A 21,525-nucleotide genomic window follows, 5' to 3' on the forward strand; every position below is an offset into this window, starting at 1 on the left:
GATGACTGAGCAAAAAAACTCTCTTGATTCTGAGATAACCTTGGAGGAGCTTGACGAGGTAATTAAGTCCCTACCTACTGGCAAGGCATCGGGGCCATATGGTTTTGCTGCAGAATTTTTTAGATCCTATGCTACAGAATTGCTCCACTTTTGTTAGAAGTTTATACTGAATCATTAAAGAATGGAAAGCTTCCTCCAACCATGACACAAGCACGGATCAGTCTGATTCTTAAAAAGGACAAAGATCCAAGCAAGTGTAAAAGTTACCATCCAATCTCCCTGATCCAACTAGATGTAAAAATTTTGTCAAAAATTCTGGCTATCCGATTAAGTAAGCTTATGACATCTCTTATACATATAGATCAGGTGGGGTTTTTTTCGGGGCTGCAGCTCTTCTGATAACATCAGGCCTCTCATCAATATCATGTGGTCAGTGGCGAATGATCAGACTCTGGTCGCTGCCATCTCACTTGATGCCGAAAAGGCGTTTGATATGGTAGAATGGGATTATCTTTTTAAGATTTTGGAATTGTATGGGTTCGGGAGTACATTTATTGGTTGGATTAAGTTACTTTATAGACACCCTGTAGCAGCGGTACACAGAAATGGATTAATTTCAGATTATTTTACTCTGAATGGGGCACTCGGCAGGGTTGCCCTCTTTCTCCATTATTGTTCTGTCTTGCCTTGGAACCATTAGCAGTCACGATAAGAAAGGAGGATGATCTTCAAGGGGTGATTGCGGGAGGTGTGGCGCATAAACTTGTGCTTTGCGCAGATTAAATTTTGTTATTCTTCTCCGACCCCACTAGATCTATGCCTTGCCTCCACAGAATTATTAATTCCTTTTCCAAGTTCTCAGGATACAAAGTCAATTGGTCTAAATCCGAAGCTTTGGTTTTGACAGCGTACTGTCCAGTAACGGCCTTCCAGCCGGGCACCTTCCAGTGGCCCAAACAGGGCATTAAATATTTGGGAATTTTATTCCCAGCAAATTTGTCTAATTTAGTCAGAGTTAATTTTGATCCCTTAATAAAAAGGTTTTCGAATGATGTGGACAGGTGGGCTTCATTACACTTATCGATGATTGGGAAGGTTAATGTAATTAAAATGAATTGTATTCCAAAATTCAACTACCTGTTACAATCTCTCCCTATAGATATCCCCCTCTCTTATTTCAAGCAATTTGATAGCATAGCGAAGTCCTTCATTTGGGTAAGCGTGCCAGGTTAAATTTCAATAAGTTACATAGGCTGATTAACAAAGGTGGGTAAGGCCTACCCAAGATTTTGTTTTATTATTATGCATTCGGTCTCAGACATTTGGCTCATTTGTCGCTTCCACCTGAGAGAGCCCCTCCATAGTTTTGTATTGAAAAGGAAGCTCTTGCCCCTATCTCGCCTCTGCATAGCCTTTCGATCAAATTAATTGGAGAAGTTAAGTCACACCCTGTTATTTTGCATTTACACTCGATATGGACAAAAGAGTGTTTAATTCGGATATTTATTTAAACGTAGCCTCGAGCATATGGCAGAACCCTAAACTATGCATTAATAAGTCCCCTTTCTGTTGGTCAGATTGGATTGTGAGGGGGGTTAATACACTCAGTGACCTATATGAGAGTGGAGTATTGAGACCTTTTGAAAATTTGATTCAAAATTTTGGGATTCCCAGATCTCAATTTTATAAGTATTTACAGCTGTGCCACCTACTCTGCACTGTTTTTGGGAGTGGCACGCACCCCCCTAGTGCGGCAGATACTCTGGGAGTGGTGATTACTGCTTTTGGAAAAGGTCATGAGGCATCAGTGTATTACTCCCTGTTAATTCAGAGTCTGGGGGACGGAGCTTTAAATTCCCTCAAAAGATTATGGGAGGAAGATTTAAATTTGTTTTTGGAGGAGGGAGTGTGGGCTAGGATTCTTAAAAATGTCAAGTCTGCATCTACATTTATGCATTTGGCAGATGCTTTTATCCAAAGCAACTTACAGTGCCCTTATTACAGGGACAGTCCCCCTGGAGCAACCTGGAGTTAAGTGCTTTGCTCAAGGACACAATGGGGTGGCTGTTGGGATTGAACCAACAACCTTCTGCTTACCAGTTCAGTGCTTTAGTCCACCACGCCACCACCACTCCACTCTAGAGATGCATGGGTGCGCCTTATGCAATTTAAGATTCTACATAGATTTTATTGGACCCCTTCTAAATTGTATAGGCTTGGTCTTAAGGACACACCCACCTGCTGGCGATGCCATTCAGAAGATGGAGACACCACCCATGTTTTTTGGGGGTATCGTAAGATACAGGAGTTCTGGTTGAGGGTCCAGAATTTTATGGGCGATGTATTGGGTACTCGGATCTCCTTTTGCCCCAGGCTCTGTATCTTGGGTGACGGGGCGGTCATTGATGTAGCAGATAAGTACATGAAGAATTGGATCCTGGCCGGTGTTATGGTGGGCAGACAGGTTATCCTTAGAGGATGAAAGTCAGCTAGAGCCCCCTTGTTTCGTGAGTGGTGCGAGGAGTTTGGCAGGGTGGCAGCTTGGGAAGAGTTGTCATATAGAAGGCTAGGCAACATGGATATGTTCATCAGGAAGTGGGGCAGCTATCTGGCCTTTTTGGAGGGCTCTCGGGGAGGGGCAGTGGAGGGAGACGTGTTGTTTTAAATGTGTATGTTGAAGCCTTTTTGTTTTTGAACATATACTTTTTTTAAATGTATTTCTAAATATTTTCTTCTGTTTTATTGTTTGTTTGTGTGTCTTGGTCAATTGTATTTGACCACTGGGGTATCTGTTTTTGTTGGGTGGTGGGGTGGGGTGGTTAATGTTCGGGAGGAAGGGTTGTAAATAATATAATGTGATTCCAAATATTCTGTTATTTTTTTAAATAATTTATATATATATATATATATATATATATATATGTTACATGGAATCAATAAAAAAAATAAAAAAATTACAATAATTATGTGCTACAACAATAATTAACATATCACAGAAATCCAAAAGTTTAAGTTTGCAAGACATAAAAACATATGTACATGATGAACAAATGTAAGATGTAGTGACAATGTAGCACTGGCCCAGATCTTTCTCACATTGGCCCCAGGCCATCGAGCCAACCTTGTTGTTGATCCCTACATATTCTTGTTTACATTTTATCTGTAAAAAATCTATTTTTGTTCCAATTTACCCTCACCAAAATCAAGAAAATTTTGCATGATCCCTTTCTATCTCTTTGTTGTCTTCAGGGTGAACAATCATCTCTCTCTCCCACATGATTAATCTGCTCTTCTCTTTTAGACCTTAGTCTCAGCTCCCACACACTGGCATCACACTCAGCAATTCTTTTAAACATGCTTTTCTTGGACAAATGTGTCTGTCCACCAGCAGCCTTTTTTATCTCTTTTTCAGTTCAGTTCATTTCAGACCAGAGCAAAAGGGAAATGTGATAATGTTAAGTTCGTGGGCAATGGAAGAGTCAGGAGACAACGAAACAGGTTCAAGTTCAGTTCTTTTAATTATGGTCGCACACACAGTTGACGTTAACCATCAACTAACATAAACTCTTGGTAATACAGCGTAGTCTCTCTCAGATCTGCCTTCTTGAAACTCTCTCTCCCATTCTGATGCTCTGGTGTGCCTTATCAGGTCTCCCTCCGCCATCACTATAATGAGAGACAGGTGTTAGAGTAATTACAGCACAGGTGACGAGCCTAAACCGCCTTCCCTCTCCCGCAGACCACACATGACCACGGCCCCCATGCCACAGGAAAAAACATTTGTGGCGAGCAGGGCGGGGCCGAACAGCATCTGGGCAGAGCGAGGCCGGGAAGATAAGAGGTGAACGAGTTCCACCTGTGCGCCACAACACTGTCTTACCGTTTATCAAGCGCTGAAACTTTCCTTGGTAAAAAACAACCTTGAATCATGTTTAAAGGTGCTATATATAATATTTTTACTGTACTAAATCATAAAATGACCATAATATGTCATTAGAGAATTAGGAAATGTGCTAAGTTGAAATACTGGCTTCTCCGATAACAATGCTACAGTCAGTATATTCCACTTTGAAGTTTCCATTCCGGGCCAGAATTTCTGTTTATGTTTTGGCCTGTGTGATCCCGCCCACTGCCCACTCACCAATAGTATTTCGACACCGCCATGTTGCCAGATTTGAACAAGTTTGCAGGCAAACAACACTGCGTGCTGCAGCCATGGAAGCCAGCAAACGAACTGGATCAGAGATAACAGATTCCACCCGACCTAAAAAGCCTCGCCATCCATCTAAAAACCACCATGACCAGAGGCCTACTAAAACAAGGATAAATACTGGAGATGCCTTTGGGAGATGGAGACAGCTTAAAGCCCAGAAATCCTTTTTTTGATCCTAATTTGCGTGTCAAAATTCTGGCAACCCGCAAGAGCATCGAGTCTGGGGCGGGGCAGACAACTCTCCAATATTTTGAATTTAGACTGCAATACCCATTTCAAATGCTTGTTGTCAATCTAACATAATCTTGCAACCTGAACTTATTCAGAAAGCAGCACAATGCACCACAACAAATGAAACAACATAGTTCTTTTTTTTAACTTCACTTGGTGTCTAAAAATGTGGTGATCCTGCGTGAGACACTGAAAGAAAAACCAGTGAGACTCAGTGCAACAGTCAAAGACGTCTGTCCAGCATGAATTAACAGTACAGTTTATAGTAAATAAGTGCAGTTGCACAGAAAAGCATGTTTGAACAGCCCTTAACTCGCCCTATACTTGAAAAACTGACCCAAAACCAGATGGTTTGTCAGAACTCATCGAGATCGGGTTAAAGAACTTTATTTCACATGTAGAATAACCAAACAGTGATTTTGATATTTAAATAGTGGCGTGTCGAGCAGTTAAACGAATGTCGACTATCTGTGCACATCCCTAGAGAAAAGCCATTTAACAAGACACAGAAATATGTCACTGCAAGGTAAAGTTACTTTTGCTACAGGTTTGTTACATAATAGATAACTACTAGCCATGTTATTTCTGTGTATTGCATGTCACAGCGCAGCTTGGTGACAACTTGCCAGGGGGTATGCTGCATATTACTGTCAATTTCACCTTTAAGGACATCTTTCAAAACCATCGGCTCTTGAGGACAAACATCCACTCCTTGTTGAGTGCTGGCCTTCTCACAGACAGCTTTTAAGGAGATACTGTACATAAAAATCACACCAAATTCTTTCTCCCAGAGGTCGTACAGTTCAACTTGTTCTGAAGATTTTATATCACTTAGTCAAATCACAACCACAAGTCTGTCACCATTAGTGAGTCACATCAGATTTTCAGATAAAACATTCTTCACCCACATCACTCAGACATCCAGTAGCCTCAGTGCTGCATATATCAAAGTCTTCTCTAATTAGTATAACCCCATAACCCCACACAATATATGGAAAAGACATTTTCCTGCTGAAACAGCATGATTTCATTTTCCATTTGGCCAAACTATCTCATTATCTGCCCAATAGGTGAAGTCATTTGTATCCTTGAAGACTTTCATAAGTTAGTTTGAAAGGATTAACCACCATGTTTTTTTAAAAGCTTTTAAAAGTTGAGTGAGCCGACTGCCAAGCAGCTGATAAAATGAAATTTGCTGTGTAGGACCAAGATATTATTTCTGTCTGTGTAATTATATGGTAATCTGGCAGCTGCTAAATTAATATTGCACTTCAAAGTATTAGAAAAGACATTGTTTTTTTTTTATTTATATAAAACTAAATATTTACTGACACAGATACACATAGACACACCTCTGTGAGGAGTGATTATAAGTAGGATAAAAAACAAAAAATAAGCATAAATTTTGGATTATTAGATGAGATAATGTGGCATAGATGCCTTATTTTGTGGTTTTTAGTCATGTAACCACTGTATTACCCCAAAAGTATTTGGGCACGTAAGCCACAATTAGCAGTGCAAGAATGTCTTTGCATTATATAAGCAAATATAAAACCAAGTTTCATTTATTGCAGAGAGCTTTCAAGCAAAACCATTTAAAAAAAAAGTTTTGTAAGGTTATTACATTTTAAAACGATAGATATTAAGACAAAAGTTAAGACTTTCTGGTTGTCAAACTTAGCAGAACATGACTGTTACGGATCCACCTGGCTCTCTCTCTCCCTCTCCCTCACTGTCGACTCTGCAAACTCTCCCCTGAGTTCTAATTACACGCGCCTGCACATCATCAGCGCTCAAATCAAGGATTGCATATATACCCCGCCCTCACTCACTATCATTGTCTGTTCTCGTCAGTGCTATACCTGTGACCACAGACTCTCCAGTTCGTTGATACTGACCTGTTTGCTACTTACTATGATCCATGTTCTCCTCATCTTAGTTTGGTGTTGTGCATTCCCTTGTTTGGATCATCCTGTGTTGTTTATGTTTCCTGAAAGGATCAAAGGACTTAATGTGAGTTTACCAATCATCTGTATATTGTTACACAACCCTGTTTGGATCCTACTCACCAACTGTTATCATCACATCTCTTCCTGGATTATCTCGCCTGTCGTTTACATTGTTGAATCACTTTAGCTGTTCAATAAACCCTGCTGTTGTGTTCATCTCTCTGCCTCTGAGTTTCTTCGTGACAATGACTTTGGTTACTTTGCTAGGACACCGATGTGAACTTGAGGGGAACAGACTTGATGCATCCACTAAAAATCAAACTGACAGCAGTTACATAGCTGAAAGTAATTACAAAAAAAGAAAAATGCCTTAAGTGAAGTTAGCTGAGAAAATGGCTTCACAGATGCCACTTGATTTGATATTTTGTATCTACTGTAAAGCAATAACGTTCATGTATTTAAGTCTGATTTATGTGTACAAACTTGTCAATCTTTTTTTAATTGCCTTCTCATTAACCTTAGGGGTCAGACTATACAAACCACAACCAGTAAATGGTCTAATAGCTTGTCTGGCATCTGTTTAAAAACCCTCCAGAGCCTTATAGCGCTACTCCATACCAACCTGATCTCTGATGACCTGCTGGTTTGCCTCATGCATGTATTTTGACTGACTGTGACAGAGAATCTGGGTGTGTTTTCTTACACAACTCTCTCACAGTCAGATCAGTGCTGTTTGACATTCTTCTCCTCTTGCATTATTTGAATACCCCCTCATTGCCCTAATCACAGGGGTTCTCTCATCTTGTTCCACCATTCTCTTTATCCTTCCATCTTTCAACTACCCCTGTATTAACAAACACAAGGCAGCATGGATGTTCTGCTGAAATGGCTGCTTAAGATAAAACTCAGATCTGTGGGACGAGAGAGAGGCGTGGGAACTGGCTATGGAATTCTATGGGACTCCTTTTAGTCTGTCTATCTCACCCACCACTCACTGACCCAGTCTGCTTTTTGTCAGTGAAAATGAGTGTTTGGAGAATGTATGCGCCTGTGTCATAGCATTCGCCTGCGGGTCAACCTGAAGCCAGAAAAGGGGGGATTGAGGGACAGCTATGTATTGTTATTGAATCTCAATACTTTCATTAAACAAAAACGGACACACAGGCCGGGAAACTGGACAAACAAGAGAGACAAGGTGTTGAAATTCTGCCATGCCAGATAATGGGGGCTATCACATGCTTCATAACAGTCTTCTCTTGAGCTTAAGAGAGAGCAGTGCCCTTGAGGTGTGTGTGCGTGGGTGGGTTTGGGTGGTTTACGAGAAAAAATCTTAGGTTACAAACTGGTGATTACAAGGGTATTATGCTATAAATGTGGTTTATGAGGACATTTCTAGTGTCCCCATAATTCAAATCACTTAAAAAAACATACTAAATGATGTTTTATTGAAAATGTAATAATGCAGAAAGTTTTTTGTGAGGGTTAGGTTTAGGTGTCGGGTTAGGGGATAGAATCTATAGCTCGTACAGTATAAAAATCATTATGTCTATGGAGAGTCCTCATAATGATAGCTGCACCAACGTGTGTGTGTGTGTGTGTGTGTGTGTGTGTGTGTGTGTGAATGTGAATGGATGTTTGAGTACTTTTAGAACATACGAGCATGAACCCTGAGAGACTCGAGCATTGATGTTGAGGATATTTTTTTATGTATTTCCCCTCCTTGAATGTGTTTTCAGGAAGACACTGGTTATTAAAATTATGGTTTTCATACATATTTTGGTTTTGGGGTCAATTTAGGAAAAACTGCAACCTTGGGCATTTAGGATTGCAAAATTTCACTACTGTATTTTCGGCAGTATATTAAGAATAATTTATTATAATTGGTAAATTCAAGAACAGTTTAGAAATTTGAAACTAATGAGGACTATTGATATTTTTGCTTTTGTAATTAAAATTAAAAAACACTCTTCTCTATGCAATGTAGTATACAGTATTTAATACCATTTAAATTGACCATAAATACCATAAAGATTTGATTTTTAATGGCAGAACAGCACAAAGAAAAGCTGAAAATCATTTGGTATAGTTTTTCTATGATTTACTAAATATGAACTATTAACAATTGTGCTATTGTGCAAACTATTGTGTTATTCTAGAAAAGTTAGACCCCTAAAGACCAGCATTGCATTTCGGCTATGATTAGAAATTTTAGTTGCACTTTATCAAAGGGTAACATTTGTAAACATCAGTAAATGTATTAGGTGTCATGAACTAACAAAGAACTATATATTATTTACAGTACTTATTAATCATTGTTGATGTTATTAAAAATACAATTGTTCATTGTTAGTTCAGTTCATAGTTTATTAACTAATGTTAACATTTACAACTTTTGATTTAAAAAATGTGGTGGTATACATTGAAATTAATATTAATCAAGAAGAATAAATGCTGTAAATGTATTGTTCATTGTTTGTTCATGTTAACCAATGTTGTTAAATAATGTTAACAAATGTAACCTTATTTTAAAGTGTTACCAAATTATTATTATTATTATTATTATTCACATTTTTGTCAGTTGATATTTTTGGGTGACATAATCATTAAACATGTTTATAATTTAATTTCCCAATCACTAAACATGTTTGGAATAAAAATAAATAAATAAATAAAAAAACAGCTAAAAAACCAAAAGTGTTAGCAACTGTTTAACTTCTCAATCTCCCTTTATCTGTATAATTTGCTCATCTTGTACTACTGGAAATCTGCATATTTAGCTTAATTTTAACTGGATACCAACACTCTTAAAAATTAAGGCTCCAAAAAGAACCAGAAAGGGTTTACAGTCTGATGCCATAGGAGAAACTTTTAAAGTTCTACAAAAAAAGTTTTTTTTTTATCTCTGTTCTTTAGATTATTTATAGAAAATAATCTATTCTGGTGCTTCAAGGATCCCAGAAATCAATGCCCTGATCTGAAGGAACCATAATGTAACAAAGACTCTTTTTTTTTTTTTTTTCTTTTTACATCCAAAGAACAAAAGCTGTTGTCAAATCAGTTCCAAAATATGACACCACAGGTCTTTTGTTCATCAAGAACTGAGACGTTCACCTGTGATGCCGAGCAGATGCAGGCATAGAGTAAAACAAGAAGGGGAGAAAGAGAGCAAGGTCAGATGAGGTCAGATAAGAGGTAATTACACCTGTCTAGATAACACAAAGTACAAGAGGGGAGATGAGAGGCTGCATGTGTGTGTCCTGATGCCACAAAGAGGGAAAGAGAAAAGAATCCTGTCCCACTGTTAACAAGAGCCATCACACTCACACATGCACACACATACATAGAGTTCTTGGCAAACAGTGGTTCAAATAGCTCCAAGCTCTCACAACCTACTGTAGTTATTATCTTGTTCATATTCATTTGTGTGTGTGCCTGCACATACACACCAGTCATGCCAGTATCATGGAGAGATATGGGGGCACTGACCTCAGTTCTCAGTATAAATGATCATCCTAATGTTTAGATTCTTGTTAAACTAACATGATTTCCAGAGCTTCACATGGACTGCTTCATCAAGAGAAACAGCTGGTTCAGCTGAGCCTCAATGCTCTTACATAATGACTCTTAGGCACAATGACTCAGTGATTTCTATATTCTGGAATACTGGGATACATTTCTGCTCAAGCAGAGTTGAGTACATGGCATATGCATGAATGGCATGCTAACATACTTCTCTAGATTTTTTTTTTTTTTTACATAGTATTTGCACTGTACACATGCATGCACATTTTCTGTTTGCACTGAATACCCAGATGACGTGCTACATTGTGCAGTAAAAAACAAAACACACTGCATGTAATACAGTGTGTTACAATGCAGTGCACTTTACCTTCCATGTCCATTGTGACAAATTAACAATAAAGCACAGTTTTTCACAATTACTTCTCTGCAAATTATTTGATAAGACAATCAAAATTGTTTACAAAAAAATTGTCATCATATTTTAACATGCAGGGGCAAATTCACTAAACAGTTTTGCCACTTTTGCGCGTATAATTTCAAAGCAAAAATCTGTGTCTTATTCAATAACCACCCTCAATTTAATTTAATCAGATGCAGTTATTCTTGTAGTTATTGAGTATTTAAATTAAGTAATTGTCATTCCCTGCAAAAATGCATCTTTTCTATGGCTCATTATTGATGGTGCTTTATTCACAAAACTCTGAGCTATTTGCCTGCCGCAGGTAGGCTAATATAGCACTATTGCCACCCACGAAAAGCTGGCAGTAAGCTGAGTTTTGTTAAAAGAGATGTTTTTGTTCATTTTCTGTCGATAATGGCAGTAGAAATTCATCACATAATGATCAAATGATGGAGAAGTGTGTTGGAGAATGACCTAGCATATAACCAGACACACGTGTAGTCAAGCGCTCTTTCGGCACTTTAAAGAGATGATTCAGGTGTCTGGTTGTGTCAGATTACGATGGTCTGCTGCATCCTCCATAATATAGCGCTCAGAACCGGCCTGCAAGATCGGAAATGCACCATGCAAATTGCGTTCAGCACAGATTTTGTGGTTATGTTTGCTCCGTTGCCTAATCTGCATAATTCCTGTGGTGATTCGGACACTAAACCAGCGCATATTGCGCATGCAAATAAACAAGGTTTTGTAATAAATAAAATCCATTCTTTGTGAATTCCCCCCACAATATAGTGAGGCAACATAGTGAGGCAACATAGTGAGGTAATGTATCCATCCATCCATCCACAGTATATAGTATATTCTGTAGTGTGTTTTCTCACACACACACACACACACACACACACACACACACTCATACACACACTTTTGCTCCATACATTAGACTGGAAGCTGAATTTTAAGCACACAGTTCAGATGAGGTGCAAGAATTCCTGCATGCAAGGATTGAAACCTGTAAGTGTGTGTGTGCATTTGTATAATAGGCCATGTATATGTGTAAATATCTGTGTGTTGTATATGTGAAATGCCATCTCAATACAGGTATATCTGTGATAGGGATTGTGTTTTGAGAGTATCTGTTTTGGTATTTTACATTAACTCTGACTTTAGAGATGTTAAGAGATATTAAATGTTCTAAATTGGATGCTGGTTGCCAAATGGTTGAAGGAATAGTTTACCCAAAAATGAAAATACATTATTCATCGTTCAAGTCATCATTTACCACCCTCATGTTGTTCCAAACCCATATGACTTTCTTCTGAGGAACAAAAAAAAAAGAGATGTTAGGCAGAATAACTGCCTCAGTCACCAGTCACTTTCATTTTATGGAAAAAGATGCAATGAAAGTGAATGGTGACTGAGACTAACATTCTGCCTTGCATTTCCTTTTTGTGCTCCATGAAGAAAAGAAAATCATATGGGTTTGGACCAACATGAGAGTGAGTAAATGATTACATAATTTACATTTTTTGGGTGAACTATCCCTTTAAGGTCCTGGGCTGCACATACAAAATTGCAGGTTCAATTCCAAATGGGATGATGAAATGAGATCAAACCATCTACTGAATAGTTACAGACTAACAACTAAAATTCATTCTACCAATAGCTGTCCATTCATCACAATCCACAACAGCAGCTGCTTTGGACATGTGGTTAGTGTAGTGCTTAATGCATTGCAGAAATACAGTCTTGCACCTGTTTGGTAAGAAGATGACGAAAGACATAGTCAGTGACAGAACACGTCCCATTGTGTAAAGTTCAGCCAAGCTTTGATTGTAACCCCTGGCCTCCAAATGTAAGAAGGTTCTAATCCAGAATAATTCAAAGAAATACACAGCGGAATGTATGCCAAACAACAGTACATTCAAAACTGGATTATAACGCAACTGTGAGCCTTTGCTTCAAGTCCTGTTATATTGTAACTTTGTGTGTGGGCTTAATTGGGTTTCAACTGAGTAAAACAGATGGGAACATTGACATATGTTACTTTGGGCAGCCATGACCACAAAGGACACTGCTACTGTTCCTTTGACAGCAATTTATTTAACGATTGCTCTGGCCACCACAATGTTCATTGACCACTTAAACTCTCTTTAACTCTGACTTTGATACTAACTATACACACACTCTGGCACACACACAAGCACAGTCACACTAAATGCCTTTGGTTGACTGTGTGTGTAAGGGAATGCTCACTGTGGAAGTTAGTGATGGTATTTAGAGGATAACATGAACAGCACAGTGAAAGGATCTTTTTAAAGAAGGTGAAGTGTGTTTCTGTACCACTAGGACCACCAAAGAATTTTTTTTTGTTAATTGTTGTTTCCAAACATACCACCACCTTTAGCATATTTCCATTCTTCCATTGTTTGATCAAACAGTCCCGCTGCCAACATCCACCACAGAGCCACAGTGTTTTCACTTTTAGGGGAAATCAACCTACAAATAGCTTACATTAAAATAACACATTAAACTGAAATTTAAAATCTGAAATTAAGAAAAAATTAAGCACTCCTGGTGTCACAGTTTTTTATTTGACAGTAGTGATAGCAATTCTATCTTGATTGGACATCTTTCTGTGTTTGTATGTTGGAGAGTTTTGAGCAGAATACCAATAGCTGGGTAACACTTTAGCTCTCAGTCATTTTTGTATGAAAGGGTGGTGTATATGTGAGGGTGTATTCTGTGTGTTTGAAAAAGAGAGGGAGGCAAAGCGAGAATGATCTGTTGATTATTATTACTCCTACCTTGTTAGTGATTAAATAATTTTTCCCAAAGTTTTAAACATTTCCAAATTCCAAAGCATTTAGGCTGTTTTGCATGGGACACAGTCGCCGCGCATTCTCTATTCATTTTCAATGAGAGCAACGTGGCAGGCAGCAAAACAGAGGCAGCAGTCGAAGTGGCGCTGCTTTCCAAGCTCGTTCACGAGAATTCTGCCGCTTTGTTGTGCACGACTGCTTGCGGCGCACACCGCGCAAGATAAAAATATTTTAGCTCTCCGTGGCTGCCACTTGTCACTGACCAATCAGAGCTGAATTTATTCACAACCAGTCAAATGACATTTAACTTTTATGTAGTCAAACACAAAATGGAGAAGAATAAACTTGCTGTTGCTGAATTTCCTGAGCTATATAATGTTTCTTTGAGCGTTTATAGAGATATAAATAGGAAAACAGCCGAGTCGGTGTATCAGGTGAAAATAGGCTACGAATACTTGCATAGTTTATGTTTGGAAGACATACGACTGTGCGATATATACAAATGGACATATGCAATTGTTCTCTTCTGCAACAGGTGTCTGAAACACCAACTTCAGAAAATACCATTTCCCAGGTGGTTTATTAGCAGAGCGTTTTGTGGATTTTTAATGTTCATTTGTAGCCCCAGGGGTGGTAGTCAGCATCAGTACTCGCTGAGCTACCCATTTTAATGATTGGTGTGATGTTATTTATATCAATTTGGCAATAGAAACATAAAGTAATGCAGTCTATTCCTCTAGTCGATAGAAAATGCGTAATTCATCAAATGTGGAGACAGATGGCAAGACTCCATCAATACTTACATTAAAATGATATTATATAGCTATTTAACCTTGATATAACTTTAAATTTGTATTTTGTTTTTTTTATCCACTTTTCTCCCAATTTTGAATGCCCAATTCCCAGTACTTAGTAGGTCCTCGTGGTGGCGCGGTTACTCACCTCAATCTGGGTGGCGGAGGGCAAGTCTCAGTTGCCTCCGCTTCTGAGACAGTCAATCCACATATCTTATCACGTGGCTCGCTGTGCGTGACACCGCGGAGACTCACAGCATGTGGAGGCTCGTGCTATGCTCCGTGATCCACGCACAACTTACCACGTGCCCCATTGAGAGTGAGAACCTAATCGTGACCACGAGGAGGTTACCTCATGTGACTCTACCTTCCCTAGCAACCGGGCCAATTTGGTTGCTTAGGAGACCTGGCTGGAGTCACTCAGCACACCCTGGATTCGAACTCACGACTCCAGGGGTGGTAGTCAGCGTCAATACTCGCTGAGCTACCCAGGCCCCCCTAATTTTACATTAATTTAAAAAAAATAGATTATTACAATATTTCTGGTTATAACAAATTTTTTGGAGAAATAAGTGCCATTTTATTTATGTGCAGTATTTTACATGAAACAAATACAATATTTACAGTAATCACCTCAGGACCCAATATCTGAGCAGAAGCAGTGGGGGCATTGTTGCACTTCTAATGGTGTATTTCGCACCGCTTCTCGTGTGAATGGAAAATGCCTGTACAAATGCCTGTTTGACTCCACAAGAAGTAACAGGTGTTCTGAAGCACTTACAACATTTGCTAAAGCAAGCATCACTGTTACTGTTACTTAGGGACATCCGCACAGCCATTAAAAAGGAAAATTAAAAATTGCACTCCATGTCAAAAAGGCTGCTGACCCCTGTCCCTAACCCATCTACCAACCACACAGAACACCCTATCAATGCTTTAACAAGCACTCAGAACACCTTAGAAACTTTATAGCAATGCCCTGGCAACCACCCACAAATTTTTGCATGGGCAAGAACTAACGTTTTTTAACAGAAAATGATACAAATCAAGTTAAACGCGCTCTATTTATCACTCCTGCAACAACGAAGAACTGCAAGATAGCTAGTGTAAAGGGAGCCAGCTGGTACGTGATAGCTTTGCGGTATGTGTGTACACTAGCATGTTGTCTGTGAAATGTTTTGTGGCCACACTCTGCATATTTGTCTGTTTCATTTAAAAGTTTTTGTATTTCTGTTGTTATTTACCTGCTTATACATATTTTGTATAGAAGATTGTAGTGTTTATAATATCCGCACACCATCTTTGTTCAGAGGGACTAATAATCAAAGGTGCTCCAAATCTTCCAGACACTTTTGTCCTCTTGTTTCAAATTATTCTAGAATTCAAATCTCTGAGGAAGTTTTCAGAGTACCCGTTGAGGTCATCCATGATATCTTCTCTTACAAATTCTATCTGACCTCTGGGAGATAAACCAGAGGAAATCAGCTCCACGGCCTGAAGCAAAGGTATGCAGGGATGCAGGCTCTTTCCGCACAATTTTATGAGTGAGAGTGTATTCATAACCACAAACATTAATGCAGGTTTATGATCTGTGATTGAAGCAGAAGATTGCTGAGAGGGAAACTGGAACAGCATTTCCCTTGCATTCAACACCTAGCCAAGAGAACTGTGCCTTCATGATGATAAAGTTCCTGGACTTGGCGCCATATTTATTGTGTTGCTGTGGTAACAGGGGAGTTGTAGTGGACCTCAAAATGTTTTTGTAATTTTTGAGGGGCTAACAGTGGGATGAGATTTGGCCCTCTGTGCTGCTCTCAGATGGCCTGAAGGTCTCGTTAAAATCATGCCGCACATACAATGCAGCTGGTGGCCGAAAATGCTCTCTGAATTTGTTCCAAACTCACTGTGAGCTAACTCCATAAAATCTCTCCAGCATTTAACAATAGAGGCACTTGATTTTGTGGAATCAGTTGGGCTATGTTCAAAAAGATTTCAATTTTTTTTCCCACTACCTATTTTGGATGTTTCTGAAAGATGTGCCACATTTAGAATAGTATATTCCCAACCTCCATGTTCACACGTACCACTAAATCTTCTTATTACATGGCTATGTGGAATACTTGATTCTAATTGGTCAGTACTGCATTCTGATAAGCATTCTTTGGTCAGATATTTTTTGTATAATAATGATCTGTATAATTGACCATTGTCCCAGGCAACAAATTCTGACATAGCTGTGCTAGTTGTACAGTATGTCTCTCAAATCACTCTGCAATCATAATAAAACAAATTCAACTCCAAATCAATATTTAATTTTTGTTTATTTATTTGGTAAGTAGCTATGTAATAACCAGTATAATATAGTCAGCTAATCATTATACAAAAAGAATCCCAGGACACTGTAACCTTCTGGGTTTATTTTGTGATAATGACTGGCTGACTTCACATTATTCCTTTCTTATTTTATTTATAAGGATTCCCACAGTCATAGAAAATTTGGAAATAGCAGGGAATTTTTAAATTGCATTTGCCAGGCCTGGAAATTCATGGAAATTGATACAATTTTAAAGTCATGGACAAGTAATTAAAATTACGTTACATTTTGCTAGTCATGCTCTGCTCTAAAATTTAATTAACTAGATATTGTCTTTGTGTACAGCTTGTGTAGAGTAATACCTGCTCAGAAGCCATAGCGATGTTAGATTTGTGAGCAAATCATTCTTTTAAATCGGTTCTTTTCAACGAGTCAGTCGAACCAGTCAGTCAGAATGATTCACTGGCAAATCGGTCTTTATCAAGATTATTTTTAAAGTTCCTTTTCCAGTAATCAGAAATGACTGGAAATGTCATGAAAATTCATTGGTCAAAAAGTGTGGGAACCCAGTAATCTGCAATTAGCTTTTTATTGCAATCCTCATTAATTTAACTGTGAACTTTATCAGAGATTATACATTTTGAAGTTCTAAAGATTAATGACAAATATCCTAGTCTCGCATAACCAGACCTTTGACTTAAACAGCAAAGGTCTGGGGTCTATAGCAGCTAACACTGGCAAAGAACCGCCCACTTCGGCAGAAAAAGCCATCTAACTGACATTTTAAGCAACCAGTCACAGTCGTGTTTGTCATTACGTGATGTTTAGGGGTGGGGTTATCGGAAATGGCTCTTACCATATTAAAAGATCAGCATGGGAAAATAGATAATTAATATAATTGAGCATGAGTCTCTGCAAGCGATTGTACAGAAAACACAGGAAAATTGCGGAAAATGTGTAACGAATGTAAGTACAGCACAGAACATCATTACAAAGTATTTCATAGACATAACTAAGTAAACAAAGCAGAATATACAGCTCTGCTCATGGATATCTGCTTTACTTTCTGCTACGTGCCTCAAACCAAAACGCTGAATATCTTTAAAAGAGTTGATTTTAGAGAGTTGAGTCTAACCTGACAAATTATGTGATTATTTAGTCCTCATTGTATCAACACGGAACCTTGTGCACTCGGCTCGTGCTTCCACCCATACCAGTGCAAACTAGGCTCTTGGAAATCCTGTAGAAGTCCGCCAATCAGATTTGGTCTGACTGGACTGAGAAAGCGTTTCCAATTTTGTGTGCTATAAGCGTCAGACGGTTAGTGCACAGACTGTGGGTTTGAATATCCTGACAGAAAAGATCACAGGTTCGGCACAATAGAGCACTGCGACTCTTTGTTTTAATTTAAAGTCTCTATTGTTAGTACACATTTAATGCCTATGTTAATTACTTGTGTGCTAAGGAGCTGATTTTGTGGGGTCCTAAATGTGGCAGGCAGTGTTTTGCTGTGCTCGTTTTGTGAATCTCTTGCGGTGGCGTGTCCGCTGAGCAGAGAGCTTTCTTAATGACTTTGGAGTGGTTGCTGTGGCCAGCCGAGATGATCAACTCCCTTTTTGCCTCTCTCACAAACAGTATTCTGTGGTTTAGACGTTTTTTTTTTTTTTTCAGTAGCGCCCACCACTGTTTCTTTTTGTAGAAAATTGGAAGGAGAGGGGGTGTCAGCTACTGAATTTCAGAAGTGCCAGAGTTCGAACAATGTGTACGAGACCAATAGGGTATAACTGAGGTGGAACGGGGTACCCGTCTGGCTCGAGGTCGGCCAGGGTCAGCAGACAAACACATGAAAGGGGATCATATTTAATGATTGGAGGAGGATCTCGGGCAGTGTGTTTTGTGTTTCTGCCTAATAAAGAAGGACAAGTGGGCCAGCCTTCTTTCTGTTCAACATCTGTTTTCTTAGTGTGGGAGGAAGTGCCAAAGAACCAAGAGGCGGTTCTGCGGTGTGGATTGTCTCATCTGAGGAGGTTTATGGTTCTGCTGGTCTATGGCCTACATGGTTATATATGCTCCCAAGGCTTATTTTAGATCTTCTACAGACACCACATGGCTATTTGTCTCTGGTTGGAAAGTGTTTCCATGCTATCCACTTTAAAAAAAAAATTTACACACAGGGCGGAGGATATTAAAGAAGATATAGGAGCAGCCTCCTCTTTTAGAATGAGACATTTTGCAAGAAGAAACTTTACTGGTTTTAAATCAGTGCAATGCATTTTTGTCACATTTTCTTGTTGTAACACCTGAAACTATTATTTTGGAAACCATTGGTAGGGTTACTTTATTTATTAGTGGTGCTTGTGATCACTATTAGGGCTAGAGGTTTTAAGAAACCGATGAGCAAAAGTAGTAAACTTCAGCGCATAACTCCTCCGGCACAGTTTGTTCAATAGATATCAATTATATTTCAAATCACACAAGGGTTCTCAAGCATCCTGGAAAACCTGGAATATTGCAATGCAGTTTTCTGGTCATGGAAAATTAGTTATTTGTCTTGGAAAATATTGCAGTATAATAAAACGGTTTGACAGTGTTGCTAGCAAGGTTTTCGTTACATGTACAAAAACATGGTAATGATCGGCATTCGGAATTGGAGTCAAATATACAAATTTGTATCATTTTGTCACTGCCGGTGGCTGTGCATTGTGAATCTGTGTATTTGAAATTTGGATTTGTGCCAAGCACTGACGATGGCTTCAGATCGTTCGTATTCTTGCGCTAAAAAAAGCTAGACACAGCGCAACAAATTCAGTTTAATAGAAAGCAGGTGTTTCAATATGCTTTTTATATTTCTTTTTAATTAGACACAGCATCTAAAAAACAGCGCTCCTGCAAGAGATGCTGAACAAACAAAAACAAAGCGAAACAAAGACATTTGTCTAGCGCGTGTTTACATAGAAAAACAAATGGATGGTTGCAAAAGCATTCGGTGTGAACAGCCCCTTACAGTTGGTGGAGGTCTTTGGCTGTTGCGTCTTGCTCTCTTAATAAGTGTTTCTCAGATTAAGCAATGAGTTTTTTAAATGCTTTGTCAGGAAAGGAGTTCAAATTGGAAATGTCTGTCTCGAGATTCTCATGTTCGGTTCCAGTCTGTTGTGTTCCATCTGTTTGAACAGCCCCTGGCCTGGACTCATAGTCTGAGTTCAGCCGGATACCACTGCTATCTGGGAATATTGCTACCCTTCATACACTGTAATGAATAAAAAACAATGTGGCTGTTATTATGAAGTTTGAGTTGGGGGTAGTATACTGTGGCATCAGTAAGTATAACTCCATATGAACTGTCTACTGAAAATATGGACCGGCTGAAACTTTTTATTATTTATTTTATGCACATTAGTTGAAAATGGAATGCTCTTTTTTTAACAGCCAGGAATGTTATTAGCAGTAATAAAATGGTGCTGTATGGTTTATGTATTTAATGCGCCCTCTTGTGGACTAAGGAAACAACGGCAATTTAAAGAAATCAGCTGACTATAAAGGGGACCTATTATGCAAAATTCACTTTTACATCGTGTTTGAACATAAATGTGAGTCGGCAGTGTGTGTACACAACCACCCTACAATGTTAAAAGTCCACCCACTCCTCTTTCTTATATTTCTATTAATCAAAAACAGTGTCTCAAAATGACTGGTTTTCGTATCCGCTCTAAAGTGACGTCACTTTAGAGCAGGCCACGCCCACGACTGGTGACGGACTCCACCCTATTATCATAGATCCTCCCCTGAGTGATCGCCACACAGTCCGCCATTTTTTCCACGCTGGAGCAGCTACAGTGAGAAGAATAATGTCTCAGCTTCGTAAGCGTCATAAGTGTTCTGTTGTTGGCTGTAAAAGTGAACATAAGAGTCTTCATGTACTCCCGGCATCAGAGCCACTGAAGACGCAGTGGACAAGTTTTGTTTTTGAAGAAAATGTTCCCCAAAACATACCAAAATTCGTGTATGTTTGTGCAAATCATTTTACACCGGACTGCTTTGTGAATGTCAATATAAAGCAGGATTTTCAAAAAATTTGACTCTCAAGCATGGATCAGTACCAACTGTTCGTGTTCCAGCTTTATATGTAAGTATCGCACTTTATATTTTGTGAATGATTGCAAATCGCCTTTCCGAATGTGCTTGTTAGCTGATTCCACAGCTAATGCAACTAAAGTTATCATTGTCTCTGACTGTATTCACGGAGAACAGAGCTATGTTGTTATAACTTGTTTGCACATGACGTCACGTCACTGCGTTGCTGTGGCGTGAAATGCAGATGGAGGGCAGGAAGTGATTTTCTACATAAGAAGCACTATCACAAACTCAAAATGCCTATGTTTTGCGTCGTTTACGGTTGCTCATACATATATGGCTGAACTCCGGTATTTACGGTGTTAGTATATTGGTTCTGATTTGTTGTTGCTATAGTATCTGAAGCACGAGCTGTAAAGACACAGCCCTCTTCTGGAAAGAGGGCGGGGAGCAGCAGCTCATTTGCATTTAAAGAGACACACACGAAAACAACGTGTTTTTGATTCCACCCAAAAAGAGGCATTTACAACATGGTATAATAAATGATCCGTGGGGTATTTTGAGCTGAAACTTCACAGACACATTCTGGGGACACCTGAGACTTATATTACATCTTGTGAAAAGGGGCATAATAGGTCTCCTTTAAAATTGGAATATTATTTAAATTTTGAAAATATTTAAGGTAAAAATCTGAACGTAGTTTTATCTGCCTAGTTGACAGCCCTACTCGGCAGTTCACAAACTGAACGGAAAAATATTGATCTGCTTTGTTCTTATAATGCTTAAATACTATAAAGTCTCTTGGCAGATTTCGGTTGTGAATATGTCAGAATGATACAATGACTCACTCATACCACATAAGATGCTCATTTGTCACCACCTAGTGACATCTCCAGAAGTGGTCACTAAACTAGTCAATTAAAGTGAACAAATTTGTGAAACAGAAGCAAGCCACACCAAAGTACCCTTTATTTTTGCAGCTAATTCTGCACAATTGTGCTGATAATTTGCTATACTTGAATCATTAAAATAGCTTAAGTTGGTGCTTTTAGCTTATTCTTTAAAAAAATAACCACGGAAAACATGTTTGTGGATCAGTGTCTCACCTTTTTTGCCCCTCATGAGTTTGTATCCCTGTGAGTTATAAATTTTAGACAACGATGACAGTCGGACCACTGATTTATTTTTAAATGAATTAACACTGGGTTG

At 38.8% G+C, this 21,525-nt stretch overlaps 1 protein-coding gene and 1 long non-coding RNA gene across 6 annotated transcripts in view; one reads left to right on the plus strand and one right to left on the minus strand.

Annotated features, from left to right (window-relative positions):
- LOC127439961 (EMI domain-containing protein 1-like) overlaps positions 1 to 21,525 on the plus strand; it is a 123,440-nt gene that overhangs the window by 49,970 nt on the left and 51,945 nt on the right. The window lies entirely within an intron of this gene.
- Positions 3,502 to 6,748, minus strand: LOC127439972 (uncharacterized). Its single transcript, XR_007897030.1, has 3 exons — positions 6,514 to 6,748; positions 6,343 to 6,434; positions 3,502 to 3,666 (listed from the first exon to the last, which is right to left on the minus strand). It is a non-coding gene; the product is annotated as an uncharacterized LOC127439972 (long non-coding RNA).

Source organism: Myxocyprinus asiaticus, chromosome 4 (assembly GCF_019703515.2).
Source record: "Myxocyprinus asiaticus isolate MX2 ecotype Aquarium Trade chromosome 4, UBuf_Myxa_2, whole genome shotgun sequence".
Taxonomy (NCBI): domain Eukaryota; kingdom Metazoa; phylum Chordata; class Actinopteri; order Cypriniformes; family Catostomidae; genus Myxocyprinus; species Myxocyprinus asiaticus.